The following is a 17,478-nucleotide window of genomic DNA, read 5'->3' as shown; positions in this document are numbered from 1 at the left end:
CATATATGTACGTATGTGTGAAAACTCCAGGTCAACCCCTTTTTATCTTCGGTTTGGGTCAAAATTGCTAAAAACAAAGTTTTTATTAAAAGTTTTTTACAGTACACAAGTTTTGACATATACTCATGGGAACATTGATGCTTCACAATTTAAACTTCCATTTAGTTATTTTCTGTAGCAGCAGGGCTGCCATTTTGGTGTGGAAAAATCTGACCAATCACCACTCAATACCTTACCAATTGTCACTCAAAACCTGACCAGTTACTACCCAAAACCTGACCAATCACTACTCAAAACCTGAAATTATCACTCAAAAAAAAACAGCCTTCTAAACCCTGTATTCAGCTCCAAAATCATGATACCACCAACAAATATATTGTATTTACAAAGCATATTATATTATATTATATTATATCTTTTACATTTTGAAATAAATTAGTATTAAAATCATGCTGTTTTATCACCCCTCAGAGGTTTATGCTTAGTTTTGACCGATCTCATACCTAGGTTTAAAAGCCAATAAAAATGCCATTATTTCAAATAAATACAGTATATGGTGTTTTATATTCATTGTTAGCACTATGTGACTGGAGCAGGTTACTTAAGTGTGTCATGTGACTGTATAAAAGATGTAGGACAGAATAAAAAAACATGATTAATTAAAAGGTCTTGTTTGCAAGCTTCAGTATGTTTGCCTTAGCATTAGCATCAGTGGAAATATTTAATAAACACTTTGCAAATAAAGTAAATTAGGAAATAAAAATAAAAAGCAGCAGTTTCTTCTTTGTACAACATTGCAGCTTGTTCCTGTCATGTCAATACCGGAATCGGCGTCTAACTACACTTCCCAGAACCTGATCTATTTCCTGTAATTCATGTTTTTGCTCTTGCCTGCCCTTGATTATACTGTTTGCACATTGCCTGACCCTTGCCTGTTTTTTGACCATGTTATTGGATTACGTTTTTGTCTTGGTGGCAACAGTTTATAAAACCTTTGAGTACATGTACTTGCGTCTTCAACAGTTTCCTGACAGAATACTTCGCCGCTCCAAGGTTCCAAAGACACCCAGTTCATCAACTTGTTAATGGGTAAAGTGTTAGAATGGGCGACTGCCATCTGGAACCAGGAAAGAAAGCACATCATCTCCTACATCCGCTTCCTACAGTGGTTTCAGCAAGTGTTTGACCATTCACCGGAGGGCAAAGAGACTGGTGAGCAACTCATCCCCCTCAAGAAAAGTAACCAGAGTGCTGCCAAGTTTGCTCTCCATTTCTGCAAGCTTGCAGTGGGTAGTGGCTGGAACAAGCCGGCTCTCTATTCTTAGAGCTCTCTCTAAGGTCATCTATTACACCAGAAGCAAATCTCCCTTCTGGTCACTGTAACAACCAAGTTCCCAGTGGTGCTGGGGTTTCCTGCATGCAAATCCACGACTCACAAGGAAGGAACACAAAATCACATGCTGGTCTGCACATTTTCATGCAAATTGTCTCCACACGCTCTCTGTCCAGGCGGCCTCCACCTCCATCTAAATCCCCGAAACCACAGCCGAAGTGATCATCCTGCCAGAATACCATAAATTCAATGATGTATTTAGCAAAGCCAAGGCCAGTGGCCTCCCTCCTCATCGCCCCATAATTGTGCAATTGACTTGACAGGAAAAACGCCTCCTCACAACCACATTTACCCCTTACCTGCCAAAGAGACACAGGCTATGGAAGAATACATAGAGGAAGCCCTCAAACAGGAGTACATCCACCCCTACACATCGCCAGCTTCTGAAGGATTTTTCTTTGTGGAGAACAAAGGGGTTGAGCTAAGGCCATGCGTTGACTGAACCAAGTGACTGTCAAGTATCAGCATCCCTCGCCTCTGGGCTCAGCCACCCTAGAACAGGTCTGGGTGGCAAAAATATTCACTAAACTTGATCTGTGAAGTGCCTATACTCTTGTACGCATCCGGGAGGGAGATGAGTGGAAGACGGCCTTTCAGTTCTGCGTCATGTCATATGGACTTTCTTCAGCACCAGCAGCATTTCAGTGCCTTATTAAGGACTTGCTGTGGCAAATGTTGGGGAAGTATGTGATCGCCTATATTGACAATATCCTATGGTATCCTAATCTACTCACCCGACAAAACCACCCACATTCAGCATGTCACGAGGATCCTGTCGCAGTTACTCAAACACCAGCTTTTTGTAAAGGGAGAAAAATGTGAATTTCATGTGCACAAGATGGCCAAAACTCCCTGAAGCACTCTGCAACCAACCTCACATCCTGGGCTACCAGCTGCCTTTGTTCCCATGGAACACCAACCCCACAGACTCACCCGCAGTGGACAGCTGATTCTAGTGGAGTGAGCAGGTGTGAGAATAAGCCCACCAACCACTAGAGAGTACAGCCCAAACTAACAAGAGGTTTGAGGATAGTCGGCGTGGACAGACCCCCAGCTACGAACTTGGTGACAGGGTGTGGCTCTCCAGCAGAGACCTAAGAGTCACGCAGGGAAGACATAAGTTGTCCCCCCGGTACATCAACCTATTCAAGGTCTTCCAAAGAATAAATGATCTAACCTACAAAGTTACCATGCCACAGTTGCCTAGCCCCCTTCTTTCACATCTCCCACCTCAAATCACGCCAGGTCCAATCACATGAAGGCACCCCCCCCTCCACCCCCCCAGCACCCCTGGCCATTGAAGGAGAACCAGCGTACACCATTAAGGAGATACTTGATTCATGATGCAGAGGAGGTAAGCTGCAGTATCTGATCAACAGGAAGGACTATGGATCTGAGGAAAGGTGCTGCGTGCCAGCTCAGAATGTACTCGACCCTCTACTATGTCATGAATTTCATGTAGGTCCACGGCCTTGGGGAGGCCTAGGAAAAGAGTCGCTCCCAGAGGTACCACCTCAGAAGGAGGTTCTGTTATGTCAACGCTGGAATCAGCATCCAATTACACTTCCCAGAACTCAGCCCAGCCTACAAACATGACCTCTGAGAACCACAACATCCAGACCTTCTCACATTCACACTCTCCAGATTAATGATTACACACACACCTGGACTCAATCAACTTCACTACCACACTCAGAGTATTTAAGGACTCTCAGTTCACATAGTCGTTGCGAAGTATATGCTCTGTGTCATTGTGCCAGACTATACCAAGCCTTGATTTACTGTTTGTTTACCTGGGTTTGATCTCGTTCTTGTAATTCACTTTTTTTGCTCTTGCCTGCCCTTGTTTATGCTGTTTGCACATTGCCTGACCCTTGCCTGTTTTTTCACCACATTATTGGATTACGTTTTTGTCTTGTTTGCAACGGTTAGTCTTGTTTGCAACGGTTAATAAAACCATTGAGTACCTGCACTTGCATCCTCAACAGTTTCCTGACAGTTCCAAATTGCTTGTATAAAAGTATTGCTGCAGGCTGTACTGAAAAGATCGGTTGAGAAACAGACTTGATTGGTTTCAGCATTGATTGCCATGTTTGAATGAATTATTAATGAAATTGACGCTGCAGGCTCTGAGATACCACAAACCCATGATGGAGTGTGTCGATAATCAGTTATAGAAAATATATCATAATACTCTCAATATTACTACTTCAAAGATAGTGGCATTTCCTATTGACTGCGTTAATGATTACAGGAGCTGACGTCAATCTAAGATGCGAGTTTTATTAATCATTTCATCCTGCTTCAAGACAGCAGGTTCTCAGGCCTCGCCTCTGTGTCTATGAGCTCAGTTTGACTGGCAGGATGGTCTGTTAACTCAAGTCTGTCTCAATCCTGTTGAATCCTGTCAAACTGTTGAAGTTTACACAAACTTTCAAAATTCAAATTCAGCTTCAGTTTGTAAAATGTCCCAGTTATTTCACTGGTTCTCAAACTATGTGGAGTCATTTGATTTACAAAAGGGGTTGTAGGAAACAAAACTGACTTTTCAATTTTTTTCTCTTCTTTTGTTTTATTCATTTATTTTTTAAAAGAATAATATGAATATCACTCTAACTATGATTGTATTTGCTACTGGCAGTCATAGTCAAACAACCCACATTTAAATTAAATTAAGAATGTTCGTGCTACATTAGGCTTTTTCGCCATTTTGTCAATCCTAATTTAAATAAAAAACAGTCAAACAAATATTAATTATCTGTTGATTTGAATCAAAAACCTTTGTTGTCCTTGAGCAGCAGCTTCTCTATATATTGAACTCTATTTGTAATGTTAATGCCTGTGAACATCAGATAAGAGCAAATTTTTTATTCAATTATTTAAATTCATGCATGAATGCATATATAGCAAAGTAAATTCTTACATAAACAATGAATTTATAATGATAAAACAATTCCAGCTGTTGGTTTTTGGTTATCTGTGCAGGGTACTCTGAACTTTGGTTCAGCCAAAAATGTTTGTTTCAGTACTTGTTCTTGTGTGTGTGTGTGTGTGTGTGTGTGTGTGTAATCATAGCTGAACCCATTCTTGCAAACACATCTGGTTAGAACGTGGCAAAGAATAACACAGGAACACAGATGTGGTGTCTGTTCTGGTTTAAAATAAGTTTCTGCTCCATTCTACATTTTTTTCCGTTATCTGTCAGATTTTAAGTAAACAGAGACCTAAAATGAAGCAAGTGACTATTCAGATGCATTTCAGTTTCATAAAATGGACAGTCATGGAGAGTATTTTGTAATGAAGAAATATCACCTGTGTATCATTGCTCATTTTAAAATATATTTAATATTCAGTTTACTACAAAAGTATGAAATACTTTCAATACAAAATGCAATATTGATTTTACTCTGCTCACAGATTTCCATTTTTAAATATCGCGATAAATGTGATATTTAATCGTCCAGACCGGTAGCCTAAAAAAAGACAGGAAAACGAGCACTTCCAGCATTTCAGGTTTAAGGAGAGTACAAGAGGGTGTAATAATATATCATAGCTGTGCAGTCAGGAAATGCAGCCATCGCAAAAAACTAAGCAAGTAACAAGCAGGAAACAGCTAAAAAACATAACAGCATATTTCGATATAACTCTTTTCACAAAGCATCTGTCTAACGTTCACGTGGTCAACACTTTCACAGTGTTGAGTGTTGAACCCGCATTATATAATCATGTTCTACACATCACCACTGCTATTATTTGTAAAGTGTTAGAACTTACACTTCACCGTAGCCCTTGTTTGACTTTTGGGTCAAAAACTGTCCTTTTTTTTCCTTTTTCTGTATGCTGATATTAAACACACACTTGTCTAATAAAACATACTTTGATAGATTGATAGAAACATTGATGAACATTCTCTGTTTACCGTAACAGTAAGCGAGAGCACTGCATGAGTTGAGAACACGAGATTGGGGAAGGGGCGGGGATTAATATTGGAGAATTTAAAACACCTGCGAGAGTTCAAAGCACCTATGCTGTTATGGAGAAGATGATTGTTCTTTGGCATATTTTTGTCTGATAACTAATAATAGCATACTCTGATGTTTTCGTGGAGCTCCTACGCAAAATGCATAAAGGTTGACTGGTCTGGTGATGTAATATAATTGGAGTACGCGTCACTGGGTATCATGGCAACATAATAATGTGTAGTGTGTGTGTGTGTGTATGTGCGTGTGTATTATATTAGGATTGGATTTGTCACAGGATTGTTTAATGAAGGGTAATTCAGACAGATGATGAGGTGGATTATGTCAGTCAGATCAGCATCGCCTGTCTGTTCTCTGACACGTTCTAACCACAATTATTCCGCTAGCCAGGAACGTGTGAAAATGAACCAGAGGAAGGATATAATTAGCAAAGGTCAATGAAATATCTTATCGCAAAACCTTCTCAGAGATAATCAAGCGAACCAGACAACAATGGCGAGACAAGTTATGTTTAGTAGGTGCATGAAAGTGCAATGTGTTTACTCCTATGCTGTCAGATTCATGAGGATTGCCTCATTAAGAGATTGGGAAGGAAATAATTAAGTATGTCGATTAACGGAGCCGTTTGCATCTTCACTTCGGCTGCAGTGATCAGCTATTGCAGGTGCCCTGCCATTCAAACACAATCACCTCAATGCAATGAGGAAAGTGTTATATCCGTCAAAAGAGAGGAAGAAGTAGAGAGATGAAGTGAAATCAGAGAGTAGGAAGTGTCACAGCAAGTCAACCCAAAGTTCATGATGAATCATTATTATCCTAATGGGCATGGTCTCTTTTAGCATGATGCCACCCCATCCATGAGAGCCCACTCATGAGGATGAAAATAATGTACATTATAATAAATGTGGCCTTCACCACATCTCATTCCAATCAAGTACTTATGTGAGATTATGTAGCAGTGTGTTAGACAGCACTCTCCATTACCATCATCACAACACCAATTGAGGGGAATCTTCTGGAAGAGAGGTGTTCGTCGTTCCAGTAAAGTTCCTGAGATGTGTAGAAATGATGCCAAAGCACATTGCAGCTGTTCTGTTTCCTGCACAATGTTTATACTCTCAAGTACATTTTGGATGGGTGAGAGTAGAGCAGCTGTCACACAAAGATCTCCTGACAATATGTTGAGTTGACAATATGTTGAGTTAACAATATGCTGCTTCTCTATTTCTCTTTTCTGCTATCCCTATCTCTTGCATAGTTCCTCTGGCTGCAATGATCTCTTATTTCTGACTGCAGGCAGGCTTTCATTGAAATACACTAAAAAAAGGAAGATTCAACTCCTTGAGAATTCATACAACCCTTTTCAAAAATGCAAAATTACACAAACGAATTTGCTCAAATCAACTTTCTGAATGGTTGGTTAGAGAGAGGGACGAGACTTTTTTTTTTTTTTGATCAGGATTGTTCTCAAATTCAATAATTTCACCATTCATTCATAAACACAACCAAACCTTTAACCACAAAATCCGTATGAAATCCTTGTTCATGAGAATTGAGCGGTAAATTGTACCAGATTTCTCACCGCTAGATTGTCAGACGTGTGAAAATACTAAGCTATGCCCACACACAGGGTGCGGAGCGACAGTGGAAAGATCTGAACTGCTTATATAGCAATACAAGAGAAGCAAAGCCAGCGATGTGTCTCTGGAGTTCATCCAATCAGGCTCTCTCCATCAAACCGGCAAGGACGAAAAGGGACACAACCACCGACTTACTGGACTCAAGCCAAATTCTGTATTATCATTGTGGAGGATATACTCCACACACTCTTAAAAACATACCAATGGATTACACACACATGAACACACAGCTTTATATACCTTAAAGTTGATGATGACTAACACTTTGTATACTCAGTATTGCTTAATATGCATTTGGATACCTTGATATTTTAGAATTGGTTATCATACGGTTAAACATTTCTAACCAAAACCCTCCTACATATTTCAGCATTTATTAAAATTTAACAATAAATTGGACTCCATTAATAGTGTTTTGTTAAAAATACATATGTAAAAGTGAAAGGAAACATTTTAACTGTTTAAAATTCTTGTCAAACACACACACACACACACACACACACACATACACACATGAGAAACGTCCTCTAAAGGTCCTACTTCTTACCATTTGTGTGTATTACTGCATTATTTATAAAAGTCTAGAAAACACATCTCAGGAGACGTTTACACTGAAAGTCATGCCTATATAGATTGTTTCCATAAACCGTTTTCCTGCCTCTCCCCAACATTTATCAATATTCATTAGCTGACTAATAGCTTTCTCAACTAATGGAGAAAAAAAAAGAGCTTTTTGCATGTCAGTACAAACAGATATCTTTTTGCTGTTCTGCTGTTGCTCTTTCAAAAGAGAAATTTATTATTCAATGTGCATGTTTTTCTCAATGCTGTCCCAAGATAAATACACTAAAAAGTATGTGGATGCCCATTCTAATTATTGAGTTCAGGTGTTTCAGCCACACCCATTGCTAACAGGTGCATAAAATCAAGCACATAGCCATGTAGTGTCTATAGACAAACATTAGCAGTAGACTTTAAATGTGGCACTGTCATAGGATGTCATAATTGCCACAAGTCACTGTTGAAATTTCTGCCCTGCTAGATCTGCCCCGGTCAACTGTAAGTGCTATGCTTGTGAAATGGAAGCATCTAGGAGCAACAACGGTTCAGCCACAAAGTGGTAGACCATGTAAACTCACAGAGAGGGACTGCTGAGTGCTGAAGACAAGTGAAAATCTGCCTCTGGAAGTAACATCAGCACAAGAACTGTGCATTAGGAGCTTCATGAAATGGATTTCCATGGCCAAGCAGCTGCAAGAGCAAGCCAAAATCACTATGCGCAATGCCAAGTGTTGGCTGGAGTGGTGTAAAGCACCAACGCTGGACTCTGGAGCAGTGGAAATGTGTTCTCCGCGGTAACGCTACCTACGGGAAAACACAGTGCCAACAGTAAAGTGTGGTGGAGGAGGGATAAAGGTCTGGGGCTGTTTTTCAGGGTTTGGGCCGATTAGTTCCAGTGAAGGGAAATGTTAATGCTACAGCTTACAAAGACATTTTAGACAATTTTATGCTTACAGTTTTGTGACAGTTTGGGGAAGGCCCTTTCCTGTTCCAGCATGACAATGCCCCTGTGCACAAAGCGAGCTCCATAAAAACATGGGTTGACGAGTCTGGTGTGGAGGAACTCAAGTGTCCTGCACAGATCCCTGACCACAACCCCATTGAACACCATGAGGATAAACTGGAAAGTCAACTGCAAGCCAGCGCTTCTTGTCCAACGACCTTACTAATGCTCTCATGGCTGAAAGGGCACAGATTCCCACAGACATGCTCCAAAATCTTGTAGAAAGCTTTCCCAGAAGAATGGATCCTGTTACAGCTGCAAAAGGGAGACCAGTGCTATATTAATGCCCATGGATTTGGAATGGGATGTCCAACAAGCTCATGTGGGTGTGACGGTCAGGTGTCCACATACTTTTGTCCATATAGTGTATGTGTACTCTGGGTACACTTCGAAGTGCAGTTGGCTGGAGAATCACCAAAAACAAACAATTTTTTTGTTTGGGGAGAAATAATTATTTAATAGAGGACTTCGTGAAACATCCTAAACCACATACGTTGTGCTAAAAAGTAGGAGAAAAGTGTGTTGTTATAGTGTGGCCAATCAAAATGATTTATTCAAATGTATATCGTGACGTTTGTGCTGTGGATCAATCATAGTGAATTATTTAAATGAATCTCTTAAAGTCAGTGACTTTAAATGATGTGTTAAAATAGTTTTTGTCACTGCAGAACTATTCTCAGTGTTGCAGAAACTCTGTATAGTCTAAAAAATAACTAAAAACAGGAAAGAGTCCATTTTCATGATACAGACCCCTTATTAAGCATTACATTTGTTTTTCATAAGTGATGACGCCTGAGCTCAATTCAAACCAGAGCTCCGATTGGTGACGTTCTTCAAGTGCATGGATTCTAATATAAAGCTTCCCTAGTCCCTAATTTACAAATCAAACCAGCCTCATGACACCTGAGTGTGACTGACAGAAAAAGAGACCTGTGTGTGTGTGTGTGTGTGTGTGTGTGTGTGCGTGTGTGTATGTGTGAGGAAAGAGAACGAAATGTCGGTCCTGTATCTGATTTCTTGTTTCCTCTCTGTGATCCGTGTCTACATCGGCTCCAGAGAATTTAATCAGTTATCAGTAACTGATAAACTTAATAAATAACTATTTCTAAAAAAAATAATAAAATGTTAACACACTGTTTGCTTCAGTTTTGCTTCAGAATATCATTACACCATATATTTAATTCTAACAAACACATTTGCTCTCCTATCACAGCGTCAGCTGCTGTCATCTCCTCATGACTAACACCTCATACTGACTCAGTGTGTGTTACATAAGGAATATAACCCTTCATGCCATGCTGTTATAGGAAAATAATCCACAATGGGGTGGTGTGATGAAGTGGAGTTACTAAGATTATTCTCCTATAACAGCACGTCCGAAGCGTTTTATTTGTCTAACAGTTTTTACTCATTAAAGAGCACAATTTTTGTCCATTTAGAGTGACATTATCAGAACAAACACATGAATATAAACCTCATTTGAATGAATGAAGAAGGATTTTCCTGTTTCTCTTTCAGTACTAATTTTACACCCTTGTACTGCATGAATACCTCACTAAGGTTAAAGAGTTTAGTAGTTTAGTCTCCATGAAATGGCTTCTTAACTGGAATTTGATTCCTATGTTTACGTATTTCCTTCTGAAACAGGAGGTCAGAGTGATGCAACACTCGAGGTACATCACACCTCCACCAAATCTAAACAAACCTGTCAGTGGCATAGTGAGCTAGCTAAATATTGAGAACATCAATATATTAACAACAGACGTCTACTTACTCTTACTGATGGAGAAGCCCTAATGGTGTATAAAGGCAGAATCACATTCTCGCTCCGTCTAAAACACCTCAGAAAATTCCTGTCACATAACCGCCACCTTGTACAAAGTCCACTCTCACCTAAATGATAAAACTCCAACCATTTTTCTCTAAAGAAGACAATGACTGAATAGATGCACAGCAAAAAAAAAAAAAAAAAAGAGCATTTGAGCTAAAGAGCATTTAATAGGACAATCACAATATTATTTTTAGACATAAATCAGCACAATTTTTTAATTGTTTTTTTAAACGGTAAAATTAAAACAAGAATATCTCCAACACTATTTTTTTTTCAGATGTCGTATGGTATTCATGTCCACTAAGTGTCAGGTACACAAAGCAATACCAAATACCAAATTTTTATTTCAGCGGTACTTTAATTACGACTAGACTCTTTTTGCTTTGTATTATTGCTCACGTTTATCAGTGTGCCATAGCTTGAGGTACAATTTTAGCCTACATTATCTCTCTCCCTCTTAATTAATCGTCTGTCTTCTGTGCAGTCTCTGTAGTTCCCTTCCCCATGATTACGCCTCCCTCCACTTCTAAAGATTTATGTTTGGTACTGGAAATGTTACTAAACTAATAAGGCAATCAAGAAAACACATCAAGAAATATTACAATCTGTGTCTGTGTATTTGTGATAAAATGGCAAAAAAGTGCCCTTTTTACTCGTTTATGAAAAACCTAAGCAGGGAAGCTAATTGAAAAACATTTCCTTATACCTACATCATTGTGGTCATAGGATTGGTAATGTTTTCTGCCTTTTTTTCACAGTACATGGAGCATCGTCGTTGATCTAACGGAGACACTGTGGTCAATAAAGTTGAAGGAGAAGTGCTAAAGTGAGACGTAGCAGATTCTCCCTGTCCTTCTGGCGTAACTGGGAGTGCCACCTGACATAGTGACTGTAGTAACTTTAGTCTCTTGCAATATTGTTGAAGTATTTGTAACTATTTTGTAGTAAGTAATAACTTATTGTATTCTGGGTAAGTGATACACTGTGTGGAATAGTTAGGGGATGAACACCATTTTTTGGGGCTTGGGATGTAAGCAGACTAGAATTTTGCATTATTAAGCAAAACTCCATGTGTGTTCTCCATGTCAAATTATACAGTGAAGATCGTCTAACGTTCTGCTCACGTCATCAGTCAGTGTGATCCAGAAATCAGCTCAGAAAACAGGCTCATGTAAACACAAACATTCTTCACAGTAAGCTTAAATGGTAATATAACGGTAATTAAAAATAAAACCACTGACAAGTGAATTGAATAGCATTAATTATCTCTTTACAATGGCACCTGTCAAGGGATGGGATATATTAGGCAGCAAGTGAACTGTCAGTAGTCGAATTTGATGTGTTCGAAGCAGGAAAAATGGGCAAGCGTAAGGATCTGAGCAACTTTGACAAGGGCCAAATTGTGATGGCTAGACGACTGGGTCAGGGCATCTCCCAAAACATCAGGTCTTGTGGGGTGTTCCCAGTCCACAGTGGTTAGTACCTACCAAAAGTGGTCCAAGGAAGGACAACCTGTGAACCGGCGACAGGGTCATGGGCGCCCAAGGCTCACTGATGTGCACGGGTAGCGAAGGCTAGTCCGTCTGGTCCCTGTCCACCACAAGAGCTACTGCAGCACAAATTGCTGAAAAAGTTCATGCTGGCTATGATAGAAAGGTGTCAGAACACACAGAGTTTGCTTTGTATGGGGCTGCGTAAACGGAGACAGATCAGAGTGCCCATGCTGACCCCTGTCCACCGCAGAAGCATCAGAACTGGACCATGGAGCAATAGAAGAAGGTGGCCTGTTCTGATGAATCATGTTTTCTTTTACATCATATGGACAGCTGGGTACGTGTGCGTCACTCCTTTGGGGAAGAGATGGCACCAGGATGCACTATGGGAAGCGGGCAAGCCGACGGAGGCAGTGTGATGGATTGGGCAATGTTCTGCTGGGAAACCTTGGGTCCTGGCATTCGTTTGGATGTTACTTTGACACGTACCACCTACCTAAACATTGTTGCGGTCCAAGTACATCCCTTCATGGCAACGGTATTCCATAATGGCAGTGGCCTCTTTCAGCAGGATAATGCTCCCTGCCACACTGTAAAAATTGTTCAGGAATGGTTTGAGGAACATGACAGAGCTCAAAGTGTTGACTTGGCCTCCAAATTCCCCAGATCTCAATCCGATCAAGCATCTGTGGGATGTGCTGGACAAACAAGTCCGATCCGTGGAGGCCTCACCTCGCAACTTACAGGACTTAAATGATCTGCTGCTAACGTCTTGGTGCCAGATACTACAGCACACCTTCAGAGGTCTTGTGGAGTCCATGCCTTGACGGGTCAGAGCTGTTTTGGTGGCACAAAGGGAACCTACACAATATTAGGTAGGTGGTTTTAATGTTATGGCTGATCAGTGTGTGTATGTAATGTACATATATATGATAATAATATATTCGCCACTACTGTATTTGTAGCTGTCCTTTGAGTTAGGCATCATCCTGTTCCGTCCTCCTACTGGTGGATTTTAGACGAGCCTCACACTCTGAGATTTGGCTAAGAAATTTCTCACACTGCCCGAAATTACTGCGCACTCTTTGGTGAGCATCACACTATGCGTTCTATCAGCACCGAACTCAAATCATGACCAAAGAATTCTTTTACAATGTGTGATCTTTGTCTGAGACAGCAAAATAGTGATGAATATCATATAATTAAAAAAGGGAATCTGAGGTCGGTCGGAGTTAAGAGAACACATTACGTACTGTATAGTTCACACAGTTTCTCGTCAAAATGTGATTTTATTGCTTATACTAAATTTAAACATGGTTGTAATGACTGGATTAAATTATGTAAAGTGAGTGTGATCAATTCATGTAGTATTAATATAAATCAATTACATTATGAAATCAGGTGAGGATATTGGCACTGACTGGAACTTTAACTATAGGATTAAATCAACATGATTTTAACATGTGGTAGAATAGTGCAGTGGTAATGTGACTTGCAAAACGCCAGTGACTTGAGTTGCATCCTGAGCTCAGGTGGGAGCACGGAACTTTATTCAGTGCTTTGAAAGTACATGATCAAATTATGTTGGTTGTATGTGTTAAAGTAACTCAATTCAATCATGTGGAACTGATGCATGCACTTGAATCAGGTAAATTCAATTAGCATTTTTTCAGTGTACAGTGTAAAACTCTCCGTCAGTAAGAACATCATGTTTTGACTTCTAATGGTGAAGAATTATGTTTTAGATCTATATTTTGACAAACATTTGATGAAATAACAGTTCTTGATAGTGGGCTCACTGCTGTTATCTGTGAGATGAGATGAGAGATGAGATGAGACATGAGGTATTGAGATATGAGTTGAGATATGAGATGTGATATGAGACGAGATGAAATATGAGATGAGATATGAGATGAGATATGAGATGAGATGGGAGATGAGATGAGATATGGGATGAGATATAAGACAAGACATGAGATGAGATGAGAGAATCCGGTTCTGTAACAAACTTTTCCTTTAATGTTCACCACCAGATTTGTGTGTTGTTAAACAGTCAGTTAATACCGTTATTTTTTTTTTTTACTTTTTTGACCAGGTTATTATAGTGTGACAGTTTCCAGCCGTAACACCTCCACCTGTCAATAAAATGTAGAGCCGAGAGAAACTGCGTTGCATTGTGCACTCAGCGTGGAAGTAGTGTTCATCGGTAGTACACTAGATTTATGATGCACTCTGGGTAATAAAACACTCTGGGTCATAAAACATTCAAGGAATGTCATTTCTCCACTGAGAAGCCGCACAAACAAAATGGCTGAACCCTAAATAGTGCCCTATACAGTGAATAGGGACCGTGTTCACAGACAGCAGGAGATAGGTGAAGGGAAAGAAAGAGAAAAAAACAGAGAGAGTGAGACAGAGAGAAAGAGAGAGAACAAAACAGAGAGCGAGATAGAGAGAATGAAAGAGAAAAAAGAGAGATAGAGAGAAAGAAAGATATCATGCACGATAGTTTCCATTTCTAACATCAAGTTATTTTATTCTCTTTTTAATTGTTTCTTTCTCTCTCATTGTCTTTCTGTTACTCTCTTCCTGTCTGTCTGTTACTCATTCCCTGTTTTTCCTTTCTCACTGTCTGTCTGTTACTCACATGCTGTCTTTCTTTCTCTCTCACTTTCTTTCTCTTACTCTCTTCCTGTCTTTCTTTGTCTGTTATTCCCTGTCTGTCTGTTACTTACTCCCTGTCTTTCTCTCACTGTCTATCTGTCCGTCTGTTACTTACTCCCTGTCTTTCTCTCACTGTCTATCTGTATGTCTGTTACTTACTCCCTGTCTTTCTGTTACTCACTCCCTGTCTTTCTCTCTCACTGTCTCTCACTTACTCTCTCCCTGACTTTCTCTCTCACTCTCCGTCATTCTCTCTCACTGTCTGTTTTTCTTTTTCACTATCTGTCTGTTACTCACTCTCTGTCTTTATCTCTCACTGTCTTTCTCTTATTCTCTCCCTGTCTTTCTCTCTCACTGTCTGTCTGTCTCTCTGTTACTCACTCCCTGTCTTTCTCTCTCACTGTCTGTCTGTTACTCACTCTCTGTCTTTCTCCCTCACTGTCTTTCTCTTATTCACTCCCTGTCTTTCTCTCTCACTGTCTGTCTGTTACTCACTCTCTGTCTTTCTCCCTCACTCTCTGTTAGTCTGTCTGTCTGTTACTCACTCCCTGTCTTTCTCTCTCACCGTCTGTCTGTCTGTTACTCACTCCCCATCTTTCTCTCTCACTGTCTGTCTGTCTGTCTGTTACTCACTCTCTGTCTTTCTCTCACTCTCTGTCTGTCTGTCTGTTACTCACTCCCCATCTTTCTCTCTCACTGTCTGTCTGTCTGTTACTCTCTCCCTGTCTTTCTCTCTCACTCCCCGTCATTCTCTCTCACTGTCTGTTTTTCTTTTTCACTATCTATCTGTTACTCACTCCCTGTCTTTCTCTCTCACTGTCTTTCTCTTATTCTCTCCCTGTCTTTCTCTCTCACTTTCTGTCTGTCTGTCTGTCTCTTACTCACTCTCCGTCTCTCTCTCTCTCACTGTCTGTATGTCTGTTACTCACTCCCTGTCTTTGTGTTACTCACTCCCTGTCTTTCTCTCTCACTCTCTGTCTGTCTGTCTGTTACTCACTCCCCATCTTTCTCTCTCACTGTCTGTTTTTCTTTTTCACTATCTATCTGTTACTCACTCCCTGTCTTTCTCTCTCACTGTCTTTCTCTTATTCTCTCCCTGTCTTTCTCTCTCACTCTCTGTCTGTCTGTCTGTTACTCACTCCCTGTCTTTCTCTCTCACTCTCTGTCTGTCTGTCTGTCTGTCTGTTACTCACTCTCCATCTCTCTCTCCGTCTGCCTGAGGATCCAAGCAGATAAGTCATCATCTATCACCAGGTGTCCCACTCTCTTTTATCACCTAATGTGTGTGCGAGAGAGAGAGTGTGTGTGTGTGTGTCTCATACACACATTCATTTAAACAGACCACACACCACCAAGATCAAACCGGGCCAAGAGACACCGACAAAATATCATAAAACAGTGACTGTACATATTAAAACATTATAGCTTTAACATTATAACCCTCATATCTGGACCAAAAATGATTAGCATCTGTTCACAATACCTAATTTGCATTTGCTTATGAATACCAAGACTAATAACGATTAGCAACTGATATATTGTTCAGCCCCTAGAGCTGAATTTGCCTGTTTTTGCTTTACACAACAAAAATGAAAGAGAAAACAGGACAAATAGGAAAAAGAAAAAGAATTTATGTTTTTTAGACATACAAACATACAGCCTCGTGTCTCATTTAGAGCAAAATGTGCCACAAAATGTGCGGAAAATGTCTAGTTTTGTTTTGGTTTTAATTGTTGATGTTTGAAACCGTCAATCTGTCAGTCACGCGCAGGTGCGTCGTGCCACGGGCGCGCGCATCTACATGGCAACATCATGTCAAGCCAATCAGAAAACGCACGCGCGCTTTTAACTTTTTTTTTTTTTTTTAATAAACAGGAGTTCACAGCGGCGCGCGACACCTGCGCGAGACCAAACACATTATATAGTATTATCAAAGTGTCAAACATATATATATATATTTTTTTTCTAAAAACAAAAAAACAACACCACACTCGGATATCTAAAGCATATTTATGTCAGTATATAACTCCTACACCGTTTCTAGATGTAAAGTTTCAAAACATTCACTCAAATAAAAAAACATTTGTTCATCTAAGTCTAATAATTTTGATTTAATAATGATTATTATGACTTACCTTTACGAGCTAGACGAGTTCCAGAGAGAGAGAGAGAGAGAGCCGAGACACAGTCACGATGACACACACACACACACACACACACACAGGAGGACATAAGTCGTTCAGTCAGTCCCGGAGACGCTCCCCAAAAAAAAAACCGTTAAATGCGCGCTCCCATCTGGAGAGACGTGCACGGCGCGCTCGCACACGCGCTGTCCAGGGCACTAATTAACGTACCAATGGAATTCACCAGCGCGCACGAGACCAAATCTCTCTCTCTCTCTCTTTTTTTTTTTTTTTTTTTTTTTTTTTTTTGAGTTGGTCAGGTTTGATTAAATGTCTCCATCCACAACTGAACGCTAAACCATTAAAATAACCAGCAAAAATCAATAACAATCAAGAAAAGTAGCCCGAATTCTACAAAGTCCATTTTCCTCAGCGGTGTAATTAGAAGAACAGCTCAGCTGCGCGGGAAACCGCTCAAATGACTGGATTGCCATCTGCTGGTGCGTCATAAACTCCTAAACCAATCAGATTAGCGCATGACGGACGTGTCTCAAGTCACACAGTATGCACTACAGTCTTATTCTATTTTCCAAAATCATACCCTACCCCCTATATTCCCTACATGGCATTTCCGGTATTCTTTACCCTCGAGGCTGTGTCATCTGGATACTGAAGTACATTACAGTCTGTAATTTCTTAAGTGCACTCCACTATGCTCTCATGTGTTGCAACAACAAAAAAAAATCTCCCAAAGTAGTGCCCTATGTAGTGACTAGGGTGTGAGTTTGCA

At 40.1% G+C, this 17,478-nt stretch overlaps 1 protein-coding gene across 1 annotated transcript in view; it reads right to left on the bottom strand.

Moving 5' to 3' along the window:
- Positions 1 to 17,117, bottom strand: part of fmn2a (formin 2a) — a 204,677-nt gene extending 187,560 nt beyond the window's left edge. The window contains exon 1 of the transcript XR_008302519.1: positions 16,701 to 17,117. The gene's annotated coding sequence lies outside the window, so the exon portion shown is untranslated. The remainder of the gene's footprint in view (positions 1 to 16,700) is intronic.
- Positions 17,118 to 17,478: the final 361 nt, after the last annotated feature.

The sequence above is a fragment of the Pangasianodon hypophthalmus genome, chromosome 10, assembly GCF_027358585.1.
Source record: "Pangasianodon hypophthalmus isolate fPanHyp1 chromosome 10, fPanHyp1.pri, whole genome shotgun sequence".
In the NCBI taxonomy this organism is placed as follows: Eukaryota; Metazoa; Chordata; class Actinopteri; order Siluriformes; family Pangasiidae; genus Pangasianodon; species Pangasianodon hypophthalmus.
The sequence above is the reverse complement of the archived record's forward strand: the minus strand, read 5'-3'. Positions and strand labels throughout refer to the sequence as shown.